The following is a 21,378-nucleotide window of genomic DNA, read 5'->3' on the forward strand; positions in this document are numbered from 1 at the left end:
CCCCGTTCCTAGCAAACGGACCACGCCCCCTCCAATGAACGAACACTGCCTCTCATATTGCTTCTCTTCGGGTCGACTTCCCTCCCTGTGTCCCGCCCTTCCGGAAATTACGTCACAAGAGGGCGGAACACAAGGAGGGAAGACGACCCGAAAGGAAGTGAACTGCTGGGCTGGCGAGGCGTACTGCGTGCAGCACTACACCAGAGCTTCTGTGGGACAAGAAAAAGGTTGGTGGGCCAGGGATGGAAATGGTGACCGCCGATCTCAGGGGCAGGGGCGACTGGAGAGCTCAGGGGGAGGGGCATGGATGGCCTGGCCTGCTGCGTGCAGCACTTTATAACGGGGGTAAGACGCAGGGGGGGGCGGTGACCGGCGATCTCGGGGGCAAAGGCAACCGCATAACTCAGGGGGAGGGCCATGGATGGGAACAGAAAGGGAATGATGGTGGACATGGGGTTCTTGGGGACAGATACCGCATGGCAGGGCAATGTAGGAGAAAAGGCAGGGAGCACTCTGGAACTGGGAGGGAGAGAGGACCCTCCAACTGTGACGGACGAAGGGATCCAGAAACAGGGACGGAGAGAGGGAGGGAGGATCTACAAACAGAGGGAAGGAGCAGGAACCTGGAGGGAGGGAGTAGGGGACCAGGAAGTGGGAAGTAGGGAGGGACCAAACCTGGAACTGGGAGGTAGGGATGACCATGGAAAGGGGGGGGAAGTGGGGAATGACAACAACCCTGGAACTGGATGGACCACACTGGAACTGGGAGGGAGTGGGGAGAGGGGACCCTCCCCCCACAGACTCTCATTATCACACACACACACGCACACCCAGTCTCTCTCTCGCACACACACCCAGTCTCACTCTCTCTCTGTCACACACACACACTCGCATATTCACACTCTCTCTCTCTCTCATACACTCACTCTCACACACACTCTATCAGACATACACACTCTGAGGAAACACCTTCCTAGCGCCCGTTTTATTCGTTTCAGAAACGGGCCTTTTTCACTAGTTAATGCATAAAGCATACATGCTTAAAAGAGCTCTCCCACAAAGCCCGGCATGGGCCTCTTCTAATGCCCCCCCCGGTGGATTCTAGCCTGGGTATGCCCTCTGAGGCGTTATTCCCTGATAATTGGCAGAATATGAAGCGCAGAAGGGCTCATTCTCCTTCAGAGAGTGCTGCACCTCCATTTTCCCTCCCGTGGTCGGGCTGCGAGGATTCGGAGGACTCTGGCAGGCCTTCATGGTCTGAGGAGCCAGAGTCTGGTGCATAAGTGATTCAGGATCTGGACGATCTCTCCGCGGTGAGGATTTTCCACCGTGATGAGCTGCCAGCGCTTATTTCTGATGCCCTGCAGGCTCTCTCTATTGAGGACCCTGCCAGTGGCACAGCCTCCTGTGTGAATCCTAGGATGGCTAGTACCAAAAAGCCTGCTCGAGCCTTTCCTTTGCATGACTCCATCCAAGAGCTTATTTCGGCTCAATGGGCTGACCCCAAGGGACTTTTGAAAGTTTCCAGGGCTATGGGGCAATTATACCCTCTGAGTGAGGAGCATATGGCTCGCTTTGCTATGCCTAAAGTGGATGCCCTAGTCACAGCTGTGACAAAGAGAACTACCCTCCCTGCTGAAGGAGGTGTTGCCCTGAAGGATATTCAAGACCGTAGACTGGAATCAGCACTTAAACGGTCATTTGAAATTGCAGGTCTCACTATTCGGGCGTCTGCATGCAGTTGTTATGCTGCTAGAGCCTGCCTGGCTTGGTTGCAACAGGCAGTGGAACAGCCCAGTGATGGAGCGGAGCCCTTTTCAGATGTGGCTCCACGGATGGAGTCAGCCTTGTCCTTTCTTGCTGACGCCCTTTATGATACTGTCAGAGCTTCGGCTAAACACACGGCAGTAGCAGTGGCGGCTCACCGTCTTCTTTGGCTACGGCATTGGGCGGCGGACATGGCTTCTAAGCAAAGGTTGGTGAAGTTGCCCTTTCAAGGCCTTCTCCTGTTTGGTGAGGAGTTGGAGAAAATTGTGAAGGGCCTGGCTAAGCCCCAGCGCTTGCCCGAAGATAGGCCTCGGCCTTCCTCTAAGGGTGTGGCGGTCCACTCCTCTTACAGACTTCGCTTCCGTGAACTGCGTCAAAGGTACCGCCCGGGGCGTTCTGCTGGGTTCTGCTGGGTTCACTTCTCGTGCCCGTTTTCAGCAGAGGAACTCCTTTCGCTCGGACAGACGTTCCACAGCCACTGGCTCAAGGCCTGGAGTTCAGGGGCGACCCTCTCAATGATGGTGCGCCGGCCCTCTCCTCGAGTCCTGTCATCGGAGGACGTCTTTCCCTCTTTGCTGAGGAGTGGGCCAACATTTCCTCAGATCAGTGGGACTTGGACCTGATCAGAGACGGTTACAGAATAGAATTCGACGCCCCTGTAAGAGACGTGTTTGTGGAGTCCCGATGCGGTTCTGCCGCCAAGCGGGCGGCGGTAGAGGAGACTATACAAGGTCTGATTCAGATAGGGGCCGTGTCCCTGGTACCTCCCGCCGAACACGGCTGCGGCCGCTACTCCATCTACTTTGTGGTGCCGCGAAAAGGAGGGTCTTTTCGCCCTATTCTGGACTTAAAAGAATTAAACAAGTTCCTCAGAGTGCGGCATTTTCACATGGAAACCCTGCGCTCCGTCATTGCGGCGGTACGGCCAGGAGAGTTTCTCACGTCTCTGGACCTGAAAGAAGCTTACTTGCACATTCCAATTTGGCCCCCGCACCAGAGGTTTCTGAGGTTTGCGGTGATGGGAAAGCATTTCCATTTCCGGGCCTTGCCTTTTGGCCTCGCCACAGCTCCCCGCACCTTTTCGAAGGTTATGGTGGTAGTAGCTGCCTTTCTAAGGCGAGAGGGTATTCGGGTTCACCCGTATCTGGACGACTGGCTCATTCGAGTAAACTCTGCTGTAGAGAGTCAGCATGTAACAGCCAGAGTGGTCTCAGTACTTCAATCTCTGGGCTGGGTCGTCAATTTGGCCAAAAGTCACCTGACCCCCTCGCAGTCTCTAGAATATTTGGGGGCCATGTTCGACACAGCCTCGGGGTATGTGTACCTACCCGAGCAAAGGCGGTGCAAGCTTCAGAATCAGGTCCGTCTGCTCCTGAGGATGCCCCGCCCGCGAGCTTGGGACATTGTCCAGCTGCTTGGATCGACGACGGCCACCATGGAAGTGGTGCCCTGGGCGAGAACGCACCTGAGACCTCTACAGTATGCTCTACTCCAAAGATGGTCTCCGGTATCTCAGGATTACCAATGCAGACTCTCTTGGCTCCCTGCGGCCCGACTCAGCATGGAGTGGTGGCTCTCAGACAGCATGCTGCGGCGAGGAGTCGGAGTGGTCCATCAACCGCCTAGAGTTTCAGGCGCTTCTGGCCTTTCAAGTGACCCTGGAAGGATTGGCTGTCAGAGTGATGTCGGACAACACGACAGCAGTGACCTACAGTACATAAATCGACAAGGCGGCACTCAGTGCAGAGCTCTAGCCGCGCAGGCCGAACAAATTTGCCACTGGGCCGAGTTGCATCTACAGTTTCTGTCGGCAGCTCACATTGCAGGTCAAAGCAACGTGCAAGCCGATTATCTAAGCAGGCATCAGATCGATCCAGCGGAGTGGGAACTTGCAGACGAAGTGTTCCTGTAGATATGTGACAAAGTGGTTCTCGTCGCCCCGGATTGGCCCAGGAGGCCTTGGTATGCGGACCTCCAACAGATGCTCGTAGAGGATCCCCTTCAGTTACCTCTGGTTCCCAACCTGTTGTCACAGGGTCCGGTGACCATGGAGGACGCCGGCCGATTTGGTCTTATGGCCTGGCGATGGAGAGGGCGCAATTGAGAGGCAGAGGCTATTCCAATAAAGTAATTACCACTCTCCTGCAGGCCCGCAAGCGTTCCACTTCCATGGCTTATGCCAGGATTTGGCGCCAGTTTGAAGTCTGGTGTGATTCCAGAGAGATCACACCCCTGCGGGCTCCTGTCTCGCCGATTCTGGACTTTTTGCAGGATGGTGTACAAAAAGGCTTGGCCTATAATTCCCTGCGGGTGCAAGTGGCAGCGTTGGCCTCCCTGCATGGCAAGGTTGAAGGCGTGTCTTTAGCTGCTCATCCGGATGTGGCACGGTTTCTTAGAGGGGTGCTTCGGCTCCGTCCTCCCGTGCGTGCACCTTGTCCAGCATGGAACCTGGGGCTAGTGCTGAAGGCCCTTCAGGGTGCTCCCTTTGAACCGCTTCGGCGTGCTTCAGAGAAAGATTTGACACTGAAGGCCGTCTTGTTAGTGGCCATTACTTCGGCGAGACGGGTGTCAGAGCTCCAGGCGCTGTCCTGTAGAGACCCTTTTCTGCAGTTTTCAGAGTCCGGGGTCACGGTTCGGACCGTGCCTTCCTTCTTGCCTAAGGTGGTATCAGCGTTTCACCTAAACCAACCTATTTTCTTGCCCTCCTTTGTTGAGGAGGAGTTTCCAGAATCTTTTGGGCAATTGCACCTGTTGGACGTGCGCAGGACTCTGCTGCAGTATCTGCGAGTTACTAACTCTTTCAGTACCTCTGATCATCTGTTTGTTTTGCTATCAGGTCCTCGCAGAGGGTCTGCAGCATCTAAAGCCACTATTTCCCGCTGGCTTAAAGAATCTATCTTTTCAGCTTATTTGCTTGCCGGCCAGCCTCCGCCTGATGCCTTTAAGGCGCATTCCACTTGAGGAATTTCCTCTTCTTGGGCTGAAACTGGAGCACTCTCTCTTCAAGAGATTTGTAGTGCAGCAACATGGGCTTCTAAGCTCTCTTTTGCCTGACATTACAGGCTGGATGTGGCTGCCAGGAGGGACGCACATTTTGGAGCGCAAGTGTTGGCACGTGGTGTGGCTTGTTCCCACCCTATCTAGGGATTGCTTTGATACATCCCATCTGTAATGGCTGTATCTGCTTGATGACAAGGAAGGGAAAATGAGGTTCTTACCGTGATAATTTTTTTTCCATTAGTCATAGCAGATGCAGCCATGATCCCTCCCTGTCTGATGCTCTCTGCTGTAAATCTATTTCAGGTTCTGTTCGTGTTTCCTGGAGATTCCGTCCTTGGGAGAAAGTCGGAAAACAGTCTTCAGGATTCTTGTTCAAGTAAAGGAGGATGACTTAATTCCCTCCAGTTTCATGTTTTGGAGGATGAGTTTATTCCCTCCGGGAGGATGAGTTTATTCCCTCCAGTTATGTCTCAGTGGAGGATGAGTTTATGCCCTCCGGGAGGATGTTTCATTCCCTCCATTCTGAGTTAATGCCCTTTGTTGTAGGGCCATCGTTCGCTGTGAGGAAAGCTCATGTTATTCCCATTGCGGTTGCCATACTGCTTTGGAAGCTTCAAATACTGAAGAGAGGCAGTGGAGCAAGCTGGTATGAGGCACTGAAAAAAGTGTGCTCTCTATCTCCCTCTGCTGGTTGATGGACACAACCCATCTGTAATGGCTGCATCTGCTATGACTAAAGGAAAGAAAATTATCACGGTAAGAACCTAATTTTCCCTTTTTTTTTTAGTGCTGGGGGCTTACCCGGCAGTAATCGAGCAGCCCCTTGCGCTGCCCAGTTACTGCCGGGTAGCGCATGAGCCCTTACTGCCTCCTTTAGGTGGCAGTAAGGCTCCCCCGAGAAATAACTGTGTGGCAAGTGGCTCACTTATCATACAGCCCTTTCCTTTAAAAAAAATAACAAAATAGCCTTTTACCCATATCTTATCAACTGAAAGAATACAATCAGTGTCAAGTAGTTGATTCTAATTGTTTACGTTTAGGATCTTTTGGATCAATGACAGTATTTTGCATTTTGGTTTATAGGCCACCTAAATCTTATGATCAAGAATTACACTGGCTCATATTATATTGCAGAAATACACTTGAAACAGTGTTGTATTGTTACTTTGGGTGATTTTAATTTATCTTTTAAAAGAGTTCCCAGGGTTTGGCAAGAGAATTTTGTTTGAAAGATACGGGATTATTTCAGATTGTGGATAATCCTACACATTCTGATGAAAATGTATTAAATCTAGTTTTCTGTCAGATAATTTTTGTTTCTCCCTGTTACCATTGAAGTTGATTTAAATTAATGTAATAAGATTACAAATTGAATAAATAATACAACATACATTGACGGACATAAAGTTAAAAAACTGCTGTGTCCCGTATTTACTGTTACCTATTATTTCTACTATTCAGTTGAAAGCCTTCTTAGAAAACAATTTAAGGTTCTGTTGTTTAAAGAGCAACAAACTGCCCTCTTTGCATGAATAGTCTGATAAGGAATTCATAATTCAGTACCTGGATTGACTGTGTTAGTGACAGCTTTGCAAACATCTGGTGGAATAGCAAATAATGTCAGTAAATCGTAAAGCATGACCAGATGAATAAGCAACCAACAAATCCCTAAATTAACTAAGAGTATGGCCTTTCAAAGGGCACTTCTATAATAGGTTGCCTGCATTTCTGTGAGGACAAGCATGCATAATATTTTCACATGTGGGTGATGTCATCCATGGAGCCCAGTGTGGACACTGACAAGTGCTCTGTCACTTTAAATCTTTGAGACAGTGCCCCCACCGCGCATACTCGGGTGCCTTCTCGCCTGACGCTCGAGTGCGGGACCAGTAGTCTATCGTTTTCCACAGAGCAGAGAGGTTGATTTTCTAATCTCCCCTCAGAGCGTCAAACGTTTGCCTTTTGGTGCCTTCCTTTTTCAAGATATTTTTTCCCTCATCTTTTTATTTTCTATGTTAATTTTGTTCAATCTATTCATTTTTCATCCTTTTGGGGCCTCTGAGCCAGTGGCGTAGCTAGACCTCACGTTTTGGATAGGCCCAGAGCAGGGGCGTAGCCAGACTTCGGCAGGAGGGGGGTCCAGAGCCCGAGGTGAGGGGGCACATTTTAGCCCCCCCCTGGCGCCGCAGACCCCCCATTGCCGCCGACACCGCCCGCCAGCCAGCCATTGTCGACCCCCCCTCTCCCGCTGCCAACCCACCTACCTTTGCTGGTGGGGGACTCCAACCCCCCCGCCAGCCGAGGTCCTCCTCGCAAAAGGGATCTGCAAGGCTTCGTTCTGTGAGTCTGACGTCCTGCATGTACAACGTGCAGGACGTGAGAAACAGAAGAAATAGGAAGCCTTTTGCGAGGAGGACCTCAGCTGGCGGGGGTTGGGGTCCCCCGCCAGCAAAGGTAGGCGGGTTGGCGGCGGGAGGGGGGGGTCGAGCGGGTCGTCGGCAGGAGGGTCCAGGGCCCAATCTACTGGGGCCCAGGCCCCCCAGGCCCCATGTAGCTACGCCACTGGCCCAGAGCTAATATGGGTGGGCACTATATATATATATAGATATGAGTCGTGTTTCATGGGATAGTCTAAATAATGCCTTAGCATGCACTTGGGCAGATCTGCCCAACAGATGTCCTGCATCAACATAAACCACATACATACTTCATGGAACACAGAAATTTTTAAAATAAATTTAAAAATGTCAATCCTGCACTATCCTACAATTCTAGGCAGGTTACAACTGTTATGTCCATAAAATTTGACGAGAAGAAACCTCTCCCAAAAGTGCCAGCCAAAACACACACCACCCAACCAATTGCACACCCAAAGCATCACAGTATGTGCCACTTTGAGTCTGTAAATGGACAGAAAAGCAACAGGTAAATGTACGCATACCTGTGTAATTGGCAGCTTTAAATGTGCTATTGGCTAAATAGTGTATGCTTGAGCTGGCACCCCTAGGAGAGGTCTCTTATGAGATTTAAATTGGAGCTTCTACCTTCTGATTAATAGTGTATAGAACATACATAAAATTTTGCATATTAATTACTAGACAAGCAACACTTAAACTTGACAAGACATAAGTCTACTATAATGGCAAACATCTAAACACACATCACAGTATCCTGTAAAAATAATTACAGCAATGGCACTTACCTTTCAAACTTTGCTTTATAAGAAACGTAAATGCATGATTAAATTGTGTTAAAAACCATCTTTTCTAAAATGGCAAATTGGACAGTGGCCTAAAATTACTTGGTAGATCTGTCATAGTCCACAGCTAAGATGTTTCCTCTTGCAGTTGTCCATAGAAAATAATGTATTCAAATTCTGTTAGGACCTCGGTAATGGCAATACAAAATCCCTTCATTCCTTGTCATCAGCAGCAGATGAATCCATTATAAATGGGTTGTGTCCACTTATCAGCAGGGGGAGATAGAGAACACTGAAAACCATAGTGCCTCTAGGACGGCTAGCTCTATCTGCCTCTCAGTATTTCTCTATCTCCCAGTAGGGTTGGACGCAGCTTGTTCAGCTCCTTGAAGAGATTCTGCCTGGGGTGGCTCCTGTGCTTTTGCCAGTTGTGGCTAAGTGGAGCCCACTTTAAAGGCACATAGGTTCGCCCTTTCCCTGCCTTATCCTTTCCCCTGTGTGGATGCAGGCATATAGGTTCGCCCTTTCCCTGCCTTTCCCATCCTCTTCTGCCTCCAGAGTACCTCTGTAGCTGTTTGCCTCCGACTTTCCTTACAGCGTTAAAAAAAAAAAGTATGCGCTTTTTCAGCGCCGCTATTTCTGAGGCTTTTCCTGACTGTGCAGCGTGACCGGAGCTCGTGGACTCGGTCCTTTGAGGTAAGAGCGGTACTCAGCTCCTCAGGGGAGGGCCCGCGGACGACATTCAGATCGGGGTGATTTGGGTGCGAAGCCGCCATCTTGAATATTAATCCACCGTTTTTCGGCGATGGCTGCTGAGGGAGTTAAGCACTGTTCCCGTTGTGGCAAGCGCAGATCAGCAGCGGGGCTCTGTAAAACGTACTGTTTAGACAGAGCCAGTACGAGCATGGCGAGCGATGATTCTTCCCGCTCGATGGACCTGGCAGCGGGCGCCATCTTGGAAGCGCCGCATGGCTCGACCCCTGCGGTTGCGGAGGAGTCTGAGAGCAGAGGGGCGCCTCTGGCCGAGGCTACCAGAGGAGCTCCGTTCCCCGTGGCTCCTAATTCGTAGACGGGAGGTCAGGGTGAGTTTTTCTCCCCCGAGTTTGTGCTTATTTTACATAAAGCCTTCATGCTGAAAAGAGCTCTGCCGCAGGTGTCTGACACTGCATTGCTACCTGGTCCCCCTCCGACTGATGATGGCCCAGGGATGATGTCAGATATGGAGGCCCCTGAGCGTTGGATGCACGCTAAGCATAGAAGGGTAAATTCCCCGTTGGAGAGTGGCGCACCCCCCTTTTCCCACCCGTGGTCGGGCTGTGGGGATTCTGAGGGATATGGCAGGCCTTCGTGATCTGAAGAGCCAGAGGAAGGTGCCGTTTTGCCACTGGATCTGGATAATCCCACTGCGGTTCGGATTTTCCACTGCTATGAGCTGCCAGCACTTATCTCTGATGCCTTACAGGCCCTCTCTATTGATGACCCTGTTCAAGGCGAGGCCTCCTCCGTTAATCCGAAGATGGCGAGTACTAAGAAGCCTGCTCATGCCTTTCCTTTGCATGACTCCATCCAAGAGCTTATTTCTGCTCAATGGGCTGACCCCGAGGGGCCCTTGAAAGTGGCCAGGGCGATGGGGCATCTTTACTCTCTTGAGTGAGGAGCACTTGGCCCGTTTTGGCATGCCTAAAGTGGATGCCTTAGTCATGGCGGTGACAAAAAAAGACCACCCTCCCAGTAGAGGGAGGGGTCGCCCTGAAGGACATTCAGGACCGGCGGCTGGAATCAGCGCTAAAACGGGCCTTTGAGATTTCGGGCCTAGCCTTAAGGGCGTCTGTTTGCAGTTGTTATGCTGCTCGAACCTGCCTCTCTTGGTTACAACAGGCAGTGGAACAGCCCGTGGATGGTGCGGAGTCCCTCGCTGAGGTTGTACCGCGAATGGAGTCGGCCTTGTCATTTTTAGCTGACGCCCTCTATGATCTGGTCAGAGCTTCGGCTAAACAGATGTCTGTGGCGGTGTCCGCCCGCTGCCTTCTATGGCTACGGCATTGAGCGGCTGGCATTGAGCGGCTGACATGGCCTCTAAGCAAAGGCTGGTGAAGTTGCCCTTTCGGGGCTTTCTGTTATTTGGAGAGGAGTTGGAGAAGATTGTTAAAGACCTGGGGGATGCTAAACCCCAGCGGTTACCTGAGGATAGGCCGCGGCCTTCTTCCAAGGGTCAAGTGGTTTCCTCCTCCTCCTCCAGACCTCGCTTCCGTGAAGCTAGAAGGTATCGCCCGGGGCACTCTGCTGGGTTTACTCAACGTGCCCGCTTTCAGCAGAGGAACTCCTTTCGCTCGGACAAACGCTCTGCAGCGGCAGGCTCAAGGCCAGGAGTTTGGGGCCGTCCTCCACTATGATGGGACGCCGGTCCACTCCTCCTTTACAGCTGTAGGAGGACGCCTTTCCCTCTTTCTCTAGGAGTGGACCAAGATTACCTCAGATCAGTGGGTCCTGCATCTGATCAGAGAAGATTACCGATTGGAATTCGGTGCCCCGGTGAGAGACGTGTTTGTGGAGTCCCGATGCGGCACTGCCGTCAAACTGGCGGCAGTAGAGGAGACCTTACAAGTCTTGTTGCACTTTGGAGCGGTGATCCCTGTGCCTCCCGTCGAACACAGCTGCGGTCGTTACTCCATTTATTTTGTGGTGCCGTGAAAGGCGCATCTTTTCAGCCCATTCTCGACTTAAAGAAAGTCAACGAGTCACTAAGAGTGCGGCATTTTCACATGGAAACCCTGCGCTCTGTCATTGTGGCGGTACAGCCAGGAGAAATCCTCATGTCTCTGGACCTAAAAGAAGCTTACTTGCACATTCCTATATGGCCCCCGCACCAACAGTTCCTCTGGTTTGCAGTGTTGGGAAATCATTTCCAGTTTCGGGCCTTGCCTTTTGGCCTCGCCACAGCTCCCCAAACCTTTTCCAAGGTAATGGTGCTTTTCTCAGGTAAGAGGGTATCCGGGTTCACCCATACCTCGACGACTGGCTCATCAGAGCGGACTCGGCAGAAGAGAGTTGTCATGTAACAGCCAGAGTGGTCTCAGTACTGCAATCTCTGGGCTGGGTCGTCAATATACCCAAAAGTCACCTGACCCCCTCTCAATCTCTAGAATATTTGGGGGTCCGGTTCGACATGGCCTCGGGGTTTGTCTTTCTACCCGACCAAAGGCGGTGCAAGCTTCAGAATCAGGTCCGTCTGCTTCTGAGGATGCCTCCCCTGCAAGCTTGGGACTTTGTCCAGCTGTTGGAGTCGATGACGGCCACCGTGGAAGTGGTGCCATGGGGATAGAGTGCACATGAGACCTCTGCCCTGCTTCAACGATGGTCTCCTATGTCCCAGGATTATCAACGCAGACTCACGTGGCTCCCTGCGGCCCGACTCAGTATGGAGTAGTGGCTCTCAGACAGCATGCTGCGGCGAGGAATGCCGCTAGCTCTTCCCGATTGGTGCCTGGTGGTAACAGATGCCAGCCTGAAGGGCTGGGGAGCACATTGCCAGGGAAGCTATGCCCAGGGTCTATGGACATCCGAGGAAACGGGGTGGTCCATCAATCACTTGGAACTGAGAGTGATATTCCAGGCTCTTCTGGCCTTTCACATGACTCTGGAGGGACTGGCTGTCAGAGTTCTGTCGGACAACATGACAGCATTGGCCTACATAAATCGACAAGGCGGCACTAGTGTCAAGCACTGGCTGCAGAGGCCGCTCAGATATGCCACTGGGCCGAGCTACATCCGCAGCTTCTGTCAGCAGCTCACATAGCAGGTCAGAACAACGTGGAGGCCGACTTTCTAAGCAGGTATCAAATCGGCCCTGTGGAGTGGGAACTGGCAGACGAAGTGTTCCTTCAGATCTGTGCCAAATGGAGAATGCCCGTAGTGGATCTTATGGCCTCAAGCACAAATGCCAAAGTCCCATCCTTTTTCAGCAGACGGAGAGATCCTCACTCGGCGGGGTTGGATGCCTTGGCTCAAACCTGGCCCCCGGGCCTCCTGTATGTGTTCCCTCCTTGACCCTTAATAAGGCGACTCCTCTTGGGCTGAGACGGGAGCACTTTCTCTTCAAGAGATATGTAGTGCAGCTACTTGGGCTTTTAAGCTCTCTTTTGCCCGTCATTACAGGCTGGATGTGGCTGCCAGGAGGGACGTGCTTTTTGGAGCACAAGTGCTTGCGTTTGGTGTGGCTTGTTCCCGCCCTATCTAGGGATTGCTTTGATACATCCCATTTGTAATGGATTCATCTGCTGCTGATGACAAGGAAGGGAAAATTAGGTTCTTACCTTGGTAATTTTCTTTCCTTTAGTCACAGCAGATGAATCCATGATCCCTCCCTGATAGTTTTGTGTTCAGTTTTTCCTGCAGATGTGTTCCCTCATTGGGAGAAGTTGGAAAACAGTCTTCAGGAGTTCTGGTCTACTACAGGAGGTTGAGTTCGTCCCTCCTTTGTGTTATTGTTCCTGTTCTGGGGCATTCGTTCGCTGTGAGGAAAGTTCATGTTATGCTACTTTGCGGTTTAATACTGCTTTGGAAGCTTCAAAATACTGAGAGGCAGATGGAGCTAGCCGTTCTAGAGGCACTATGGTTTTCAGTGTTCTCTATCTCCTCCTGCTGGTAGGTGGACACAACCCATTCGTAATGGATTCATCTGCTGTGACTAAAGAAAAGAAAATTACCAAGGTAAGAACCTAATTTTCCCCTGCCAGATTCTTTGTTAAGTAACACTAAATCTTATGGAAATGCTTCTTAGAGCCTATGAGGCAACCTTAACACCAATTCTGAACACACAAATACCAATAGCTGTACCTTAAAAAGGCAGCAGTGAACATACACAACAGCAGTACGGGTCCCATTGGAAAAAACAGACAAAGTCAGACATATAGATTCACACACAAACCACATGCCAGCAGACTCTCTAACCTCGGTCACTTGCTGACCAACCCTCATCACAATAAAGGACCAAAATTTGATATTGTTCTGTGGCCTGGCATCAGCCCGCAGAGATGTCAAGTAACCCAGTTCCAGGCTGGAGATTTTGGGTTCATCTTAACTGTTGTTGTAATCTGCCTTGGGAAGCCTGGTGTTATAAAGAAGGAATATAGTGAAATTAAATTGAATTAAAATGAAACTCTCCTTTCATTGGGGCACATGAAATCTCACCTTCACCTCATCTCTTTTGTACAAATGGAATATTCTGTTTTGAGCATGTTTCAGGGTCAAGTGGTTTTCATAAGTCAAAATAATAAAATAAATATTTTCTTTCATGCAGATCTCTCATTTGTTTAAACATAACTACATGGGCTGGCTATAAGCCCCTAATGCAGTCCATTGGTTTTCTTATATTTTGTCCTTGTGATGACTTATACTGTGCCAAAACTGGAAATAAGTGAGACAGAATAATAGAGTTGTTCAGACTTATACGGTCTGTGCCCTGAAAAAGACAGGTACAAATCAAGGTAAGGTATACACAAAAAGTGGCACATATGAGTTTATCTTGTTGGGCAGACTGGATGGACCATGCAGGTCTTTTTCTGCCGTCATCTACTATGTTACTATGTATGTTCCTCCTTGGTTAATTTTAAGCAAGCAGCTAAGAAATTATTTACTCTGGTGTTACAACAAGGACGTCCCATCAAGCTATGCATCATCATTTGGAAAACTTAAATGTCATTCAGCTCCGACTGTTTTATTGCTGCTTTCCCTTAGCGGTCATTATTCCTGGGACTCATCTATATACAAACACAGAGCTGGGAGACAAAGATTAATCCCCCCCCCCCTTCAAAAAATATGCCTTTCACAACCAAACAAACTTTACAGAACTGGAAAATTTTGGCACACACCCAGACTGAGCTCTGTCCCATCACCCAATATTTCTCTCTCAAACAGCATCAATAAACAATATTAAGTGCACCTTTATAATATACCACCGCACCCTACAAAACAAAAGGAGCAAGTTCCCACAAACCATCCCCCTCGACCAAGACACAGGAAAAAAAGAGACTTCAAATGCTCTCATGTATCAACCCAATTCATATCCCTTAGTGCATGCCTTGGTTGTTGCATACATAAAAATGTTCTAAAATAAGTAAATATATAGATTGATAGAACCTCTGAATGTCGAGCACATGATTCTTATAATGTCCGCTTTAATTGCCCTTTACCAGGAGAAAAAAATCTCCACACAAACACGTGCTAGGGTGTCCCCACAACCAGCCTCTCCAAATGAACACACTGATCACGACTCACAATGAATAAATCACAATGAAAAGTTATCCCATTATTATACTTCCTCTGTGTACATCCCCATACCGCACAAGCCGGCTTGCCTAAAAACACAAGCGAGATCAAACAAATGCCACCGACAATAAAGAACGACAACGTGGATGCAGCAGCCCACAGGCCCCTCTGCCCTGCCCCAAGATTATAGCTCTGGCTGTGTGGGAGAGGGAAAACATATACCAACCTATGAGTCCGTGGCCTCAACCCTTCGTCACCATGCCATCTCCCGCTCTCAAGCCAAGGGTCCTGGGGGCTCACTGGAGACAACGAAATGAAACCTTGCCGTTCCAGATTGATGCGTGCACTGCAGGGCAGACCACATTAGTGTTCAAAGGCTAGAGGAGCTGCAGTAGGCAGCCATAGGGAATGGAGGCAGAGCAGCAGAGACGAGAAGTAAACCACCCTAAGAAGAGTGTGGAGTGGAGCGGTGCGGTGCCCCACTCCCCCCTTCCTGTTTCTCTGTGTCGGACGTTTGTGTCTTAAGGGGCGGGAGTTGGAACGCTGCACAGAGCTGTTAGCGGGCATGTGGCTGGTCCCGTGCTGCAGTCTAAAGAATGAATGACATCTCCCCAGGACAACTTTGCTGCTGAAGCTGCAGTAATGGAGGAGGGTGTCACGTCTGTGGCCGTGACCACCCTCAGACTTACCTTATTCCTGGGGGTCAGCTTCCTAGCTGGCTCCTGTTTCTTCTGTCTGTCCTTTCTGAGCTAGCTCTGGCTCTCTGTGCTGACTGCATCCAGCAGCATGACACTAATTGCCTCACTATACTGCACCTGTGGGTGTTGCCTGGGTTAGCTCTCTTTCTCTGTGTGTGCTGGCTGCTTCCAGCATGACTCTAATTGCTTCACTACACTACACCTGGGTGTGGGAAGCCTCTCTGTGTTTCACTGTGCTTTCTGCCTGCTCTGTGGTTTGTGCCTGATCAGCCTCCGTAGTTGCTTAGAGATTGCTGCAGCTGTGCCTTTGGTGTTGAAGGGCTTTATTAAGCACTTAGAGACTGCAGCCTTTGCCTTTGCATTGCCAATGCCTCCGCAGTGCCTTAGGTCCCAAGGTTAGTGTGCTGTTTGCACAGTTAGCTTTCCTTGTCTTTTCTTGTGGGCTTCCAGCCTTTCTGCTTTGCGAGTTACTATCACCTGTGGGCCTTGCCTTCTGGCTCAGGGTATTATTGCTCTGTGGGCTTTCAGCCCTTCTGTGTTTATTGCTCTGTGGGCTTTCAGCCCTTCTGTGTCTATTGCTCTGTGGGCTTCCAGCTCTTCTGTGTCTATTGCCCTGTGGGCTTCCATCCCTTCTGTGTCTATTGCCCTGTGGGCTTCCATCCCTTCTGTGTCTATTGCCCTGTGGGCTTCCAGCTCTTGTGTGTCTATTGCTCTGTGGGCTTCCAGCTCTTCTGTGCCCATTGCTCTGAGGGCCTCCAGTCTATCTGCGTATATCCCTTTACCTGTGGGCTTCCAGGCCTTCTGGGTGTATTACTGCGACCTGGGGGTTTCCAGCCTTTCTGTGGGCTTCTAGCCTTTCTGGGTGTATCTCTCTGACCTGCCTGCTTTCAGCCTTTCTGTGTTTATTATTCTCTGTGAGCGTCTAGCCTTTCTGTTATCCCTGTGCAGTGGTGCAGCAGCACACTGAGTCTAGTTCCGTGCCCTGTCGCCCTCGTGTATCCCAGACCCAGGGTGGGTCCTCTGGATCTTCAGTTCCTGCCTTATCCTACAAGTCCTGCCGGCCACCTGCACTTTGGAGCTCAACTCCGGAGGAACGGTGGCTAAGTGCAGGTGAAGCTGTTCCTGTTTCGTCTGTTCTAGTTGCCTGCCTTGTACTACTCCAGTCCAGAGTTCCAGTACTGCTCTTCTGTGTTTCCAGTCCCAAGGTGGTCTTGCCTGCCGCTGCTGTTCCTCGGCAGTGGCCCAAGGGCTCACGAACTCCAGTCCTGCCTCAAGGACCTGACAGAATGCCAAGGTCCTCGAGAACGCAACAGAGGGACTGATAGTGGCTGGCTTTCTGCTGGGTGGGCCTGGGATAAAAATGGATGGACCCAGGCCCACCCGTGGCTACGCCCCTGCTCTGAGCTCTTCCTTTGCCCAGGAAGCATCGACCATTTACAGGTATGTGACTAATCGAACTCCCCAGGCCGTAGAGCCTTTTGACCTTGTATCGTCCGTTTTTCCTTCCATTTCAGTGAGGGTGCTGAGTGACTTTAAGAAGTGTACCCAATGAGGACTGTTTCAGGTACAGACCCCCACAACTGGTGTGCGCAGTGCTTGTGTCCGGAGTACCAGCACATAGAGTGTAGCCTCTGCTTATGCATGCAAGTGAGGACACTTATAGCCCACAGAGCCCTGCATGAAAAACGTTTTGGTTCTGTATCAACAATGGCATGAACATCGAACATGGCAGGGGATTCGTCATGAAACACTAAACCTGAATTGTCGTCAACATCGGGTGCACATACGCAACATAGAGATGGTCTGACATCAGACTCGGTACCACGACTGTGTAAGGACTCTTCGGTGCTACATACATCAAAGGACCTGCAACGTAAAAAAAACTTAAGAAGCATCACCATCATTCTTCCTCTAGGCACACTGCCAACACCTCTCCTGCATCAACGTCCTCGATGCACAGGAAGTATCCATACCACAGTGACCACTCTTTTCTCTCCAACTTATTTCTCATCAAGGGCCTTCAAGGTCTTCGAGATCTTCTGCATCTGCACAAGCTATAACAGGCTGTGTCTACACCGCTTTCTCAGCTGGTACTGACGCCTACTCTACAGCAAGAAATCCAGGCTATGCTCAAGGAGGAGCTCTCAGGGCTACTGCCTTCACAGTCTATACAGGCTTACAGGGTGCTTGCACCAGCCTCAGCCCAGCCTGTCAATACATCAGAGAGACAGTCACACTTGCTTGTTGCCGAATGTCGGGGACCGCATGAACCCGACTGATGCATGCATTGACATTGGCAGAAGAATTTCTCCATCCTTGGAGACTCACTGTCACGATTGTGGCTGTATTCCATGCCTACACTCACCTTGCCTATGGGTGACAAGGCTCTATGGCTGCTGTGGATTGTCTTCTTCCTGTTTCCCAGACATGTTCCAGAGTTCATTCCAGTCCTGATGTTCCAGCACTCCAGACTTGCCCTGGTGTTTCTGCTGCCAAGCCTCACCTATGACCTCATCTGTAATTGCCTTTATTAAGCACCTGGGAACTTTCAGACTTGCCTTTGCAACAGAGGTCTTCAGATGAGCTTTCATCTGTGAGTGCTTGTTGCAGTTATAGCCCTTCTAGTTCTTATCTTGTTTGTCTTTAGCTTCAGTTCCCCTCCTGCTTGTATCTACCCTGGTTTGTCTTTAGCTTCAGTTCCCCTCCTTCTTGTATCTACCCTGGTTTGTCTTTGGCTTCAGTTCCCCTGCTGCTTGTATCTACCCTGGTTTGTCTTTAGCTTCTGCTCACTTCCTGCTCTTGGCTGCCCTGTTTGTTTTCAGCTCTCAGTCCCGCCTAGCCTGTTCCAGTATCCTGAAGCTTGTTCCAGTATTCTGAGTCCGTTCCAGCATCCGGCTCCAGCCAAGTCAAGTCCCTTCCAGCATCTGTTTCCAGCTAAGTCAAGTCCGTTCCAGCATCTGGTTCGAGCTAAGCCAAGCGAAGTCCGTTCCAGCATCTGGCTCCAGCCAAGCCAAGTCCGTTCCAGCATTTGGTTCCAGCATCCGGCTTCAGCCAAGTCAAGTCCATTCCAGCATCTGGTCCCGGCCAAGTCAAGTCCATTCCAGCATCTGTTTCCGGCCAAGTCAAGTCCGTTCCAGCATCTGGTTCGAGCTAAACCAAGCCAAGTCCGTGCTCCAGCCAAGCCAAGTCCGTTCCAGCATTTGGTTCCAGCATCCGGCTCCAGCCAAGCCAAGTCCGTTCCTGCATCCGGGTCCAGCCTCCATTCCAGAATTCTGTCCAGCCAAGTCTGTTTGAGAGTCCTGAATCCTGTACCAGCCTCTCTGTGTTTAGTTGCTTCCTGTTGGGTGGTTCACCTGCTGCTGCCGGTCCCCGGCAGCGGCCAAAGGCCTCACTACTCAGGATCATTCCCCACAGTTGTGACACTCACCTCCCTCAGTGCACCTAGACACAGAGTCGATGCTCCATGAGACACTTTCTTCCACGTATTTCCCATGATCAATACTTTGAAGAGTCAGACTCGCACCTCTCCTAAGAGACTGATCAGGACCCACAGGACCTCTCAGCTGAAGAGTCCTATGGCATCTCATCTGATCCTTCACCTCCACCTGAGAGACATAGATCTTCTAGAGAAAGTGTATCTTTTCCTGGCTTTGTCCATGTGATCACTCAAACCATACCCTTCAAATTAGAGACAGAGGAAGAACCTTGTTTAGAAATTTCTGAGGTTCTAGATTGACTCTCTTCCTAGAGAAGGGATTGCTGTTCCACTTCATACAATTATGAAAAATGCTCCAATCAAAAACTGGGAGACTCCACTGACAGTTCAAGTTGCCCAAAAGAAGATTGATACAATGTATAGAATACAGAAGTGCACTGGGTTTGAGAAAACTCAGTTACTATATCATTCCCTACTTGTGGAATCTGCTTTAAAATGCACTTGCAGTGCAAGATCTCATGCTTCTGCTCCTCCAGACAGAGAAGCAAGAATATTGGACTCTTTTGGCAGAAAAACACTTCAGGCTTCAATGCTATCAAATCTCATAGTAGGTTATCAATTTTATTCCACAATTTACTTAAAATCTCTAATAGAGTGCTCTCTCAATTACAAAATTCCTTCCCCCTGAGAAGGCTGATGAGTTCCATAAGCTTCACAGGAAACTTTTGGATGGTCATAAATATGTGGTGTGAAGCTGGTGACCCTTCCAGACTCCAGCCAGGGCTGACCCCCCCCCCCCCCCCCCCACCCCTTTCTGCCTCCTCTTCAACACCAGGCCTCTTGTAATTAAGGGTTTTATTAATGTCTTTAACATAAACATTTCTTCAAGTCAAACATAACAAAAGGCACTTTACTCAGAGCCTGCTTCTTAAACCCTTCTCAAACTTTAGACAGTTCCTCAAACTCAAACAAAAGAATTTACTTTTCTTCTCAGAGCTGTCACCTTTTCCAGAGAGAGCTTCCCCAGTGCTTCCATCTACTTCCTACAGCTTTCCACCACTCTCTTAATAAAGCTGCCTGCAACCTTCTCACACCTGGTTCAATTTCCCAATCAACTGCTGGCTTCTCCCTCTCCTGCCTAGTCCTCCCCCTGACTCTGATTCTCTTGCTGCTGCAGTGCATTCTGGACCTTGTAGTTCTCTACCTCTTCACACTGGGAAGGCAAACCTTTGATGCCTTTGATATCCCTTCATGCATTTCCACCCTAGGAGTATCAATGCAACATCTATCCTGGCTCATGGGCTCCTACCTCAAATCTGCTTTCCAGGAACGTCTAGTGGACGTCCCTTGTCATGGAGATAATTCATTTGGTGACACAGTTGAGGAAATGGCTGACCTAATTAAAAAAAAACATACAGATATAAAAACTATATCCAGGCCACAGACTTCTGCTACCTCTTCTTCTAGAAGATGTGTACAGTACAGGAGGATTTCAATGCTTCAGTTACTATATATCTAAGCGTCATCACACTCCTCTTCCTCCTGAAAGGACTACACTTCAACAAGTCCTTCTCAGTCTAAAAAACAACCCAGTTTTTGACTCCTTTCCAGAGAGCATTGCCACTGTACAGTAGTCCATGCCAAGGGACCTTCTGGTAGGGGGAAGATTCATTCTCTTTCATCAGAGATGGCCTCTCATAACCACTGACCGTTGGGTGTAATGCACAGTCCAGCACAGTTACGCTTTGCATTGGGGGAAAAGAAACCTTCCTGAGCAAACAACTTACTGAATCTCTCCACTCAGGTGTTCAAATCCACTCAGGTATCTGCTTGTCTACTTGTTCGCATGGCTTCATCAGTCCGTGTATTACCATTGGTTCTACTCAACTCAGTGGTCCTAGGCCACAGGATTATTCTCAACCTGTATTCGAGCCACCCCACAGCTATGCCACTCTCTACAGTGGTGGATGGTGTCCCAGAATCTTACCTAGGATCTTCCGTTTCAGCCCCCTCCGCATCACAAGGTCCTCACCAAGGATTCTTCTATGGTAGGTTGGAGTGCCCATCTCTACGGTCTCCACACACAGGGTTCTTGGTCCCCACAGGAGAAACAACATGATATCAACATCCTGGAATTGCGAGCGGTCTGAAACACTTTCATAACCTTCCTAGACCACATTCTCAATCAGGTAATACTCTTTTGCACAGGCAACCAGGCTACAATGTATTACTTGAACAAGGAGGGACAGGTTCTTACCACCTCTGTTGGCAAGCAATTCAAATATGGATAACTTCTCGAAACATCTCTATAAGAATTGTTTACTTATCCAGCAAACAGAATGCTGTAGCAGACAAAATGAACAGAGACCTTTAGCCTCACGAATGATCGTTCAGCATCTTTGTAGTTCATTGAATATTCCAGCAGTGGGGAATCTCAGCGATAGACCGCTTGCTTCTCCTTAAAATAACAAACTTCCCCGCTTTTGTTCCAGGATATATGTTTCACATCGTACGCCCTCGGATGCCTTCTTGCTCCATTGGGGAACAGGCCTTCTATACTCCTTTCCCCCATTACCTCTCATAGGGAAAACTCTTGTCAACCTGTGTTGAGACTAAGGGACCAAAGTTCTAATTCTCCCTACTGGCCACGTAAAATCTGGTTCCCTCTTCTACAGTTATTGTCCAAAGAACCATTGAGGTTAGTTACTTTTCCAACCCTAATAACACAGAACGAGGGGTCCCTCCTTCATCCAGACCCTCGCTCTCTAGCCCTAATGACTACGGTCCCTGACGACATGGTGTTACATTCCTTAAACCTTCCTGAAGGAGTCTTTAGGAAAGCTTTTACGCAGAAATGTTACTATTTCAAGTGGAAAAGATTTTCCCTCTGGTGTGCACCCACAGCACTTGACACTGCTAGGAGCTCTTTTATGGTGTACCTCCTCCATCTTTCAAAAATACTGGCCTCAAACTAACTCAGTCAGAGTACACTTGAGTGCTATTAGTGTATT

Source organism: Microcaecilia unicolor, chromosome 4 (assembly GCF_901765095.1).
Source record: "Microcaecilia unicolor chromosome 4, aMicUni1.1, whole genome shotgun sequence".
Lineage (NCBI taxonomy): Eukaryota > Metazoa > Chordata > Amphibia > Gymnophiona > Siphonopidae > Microcaecilia > Microcaecilia unicolor.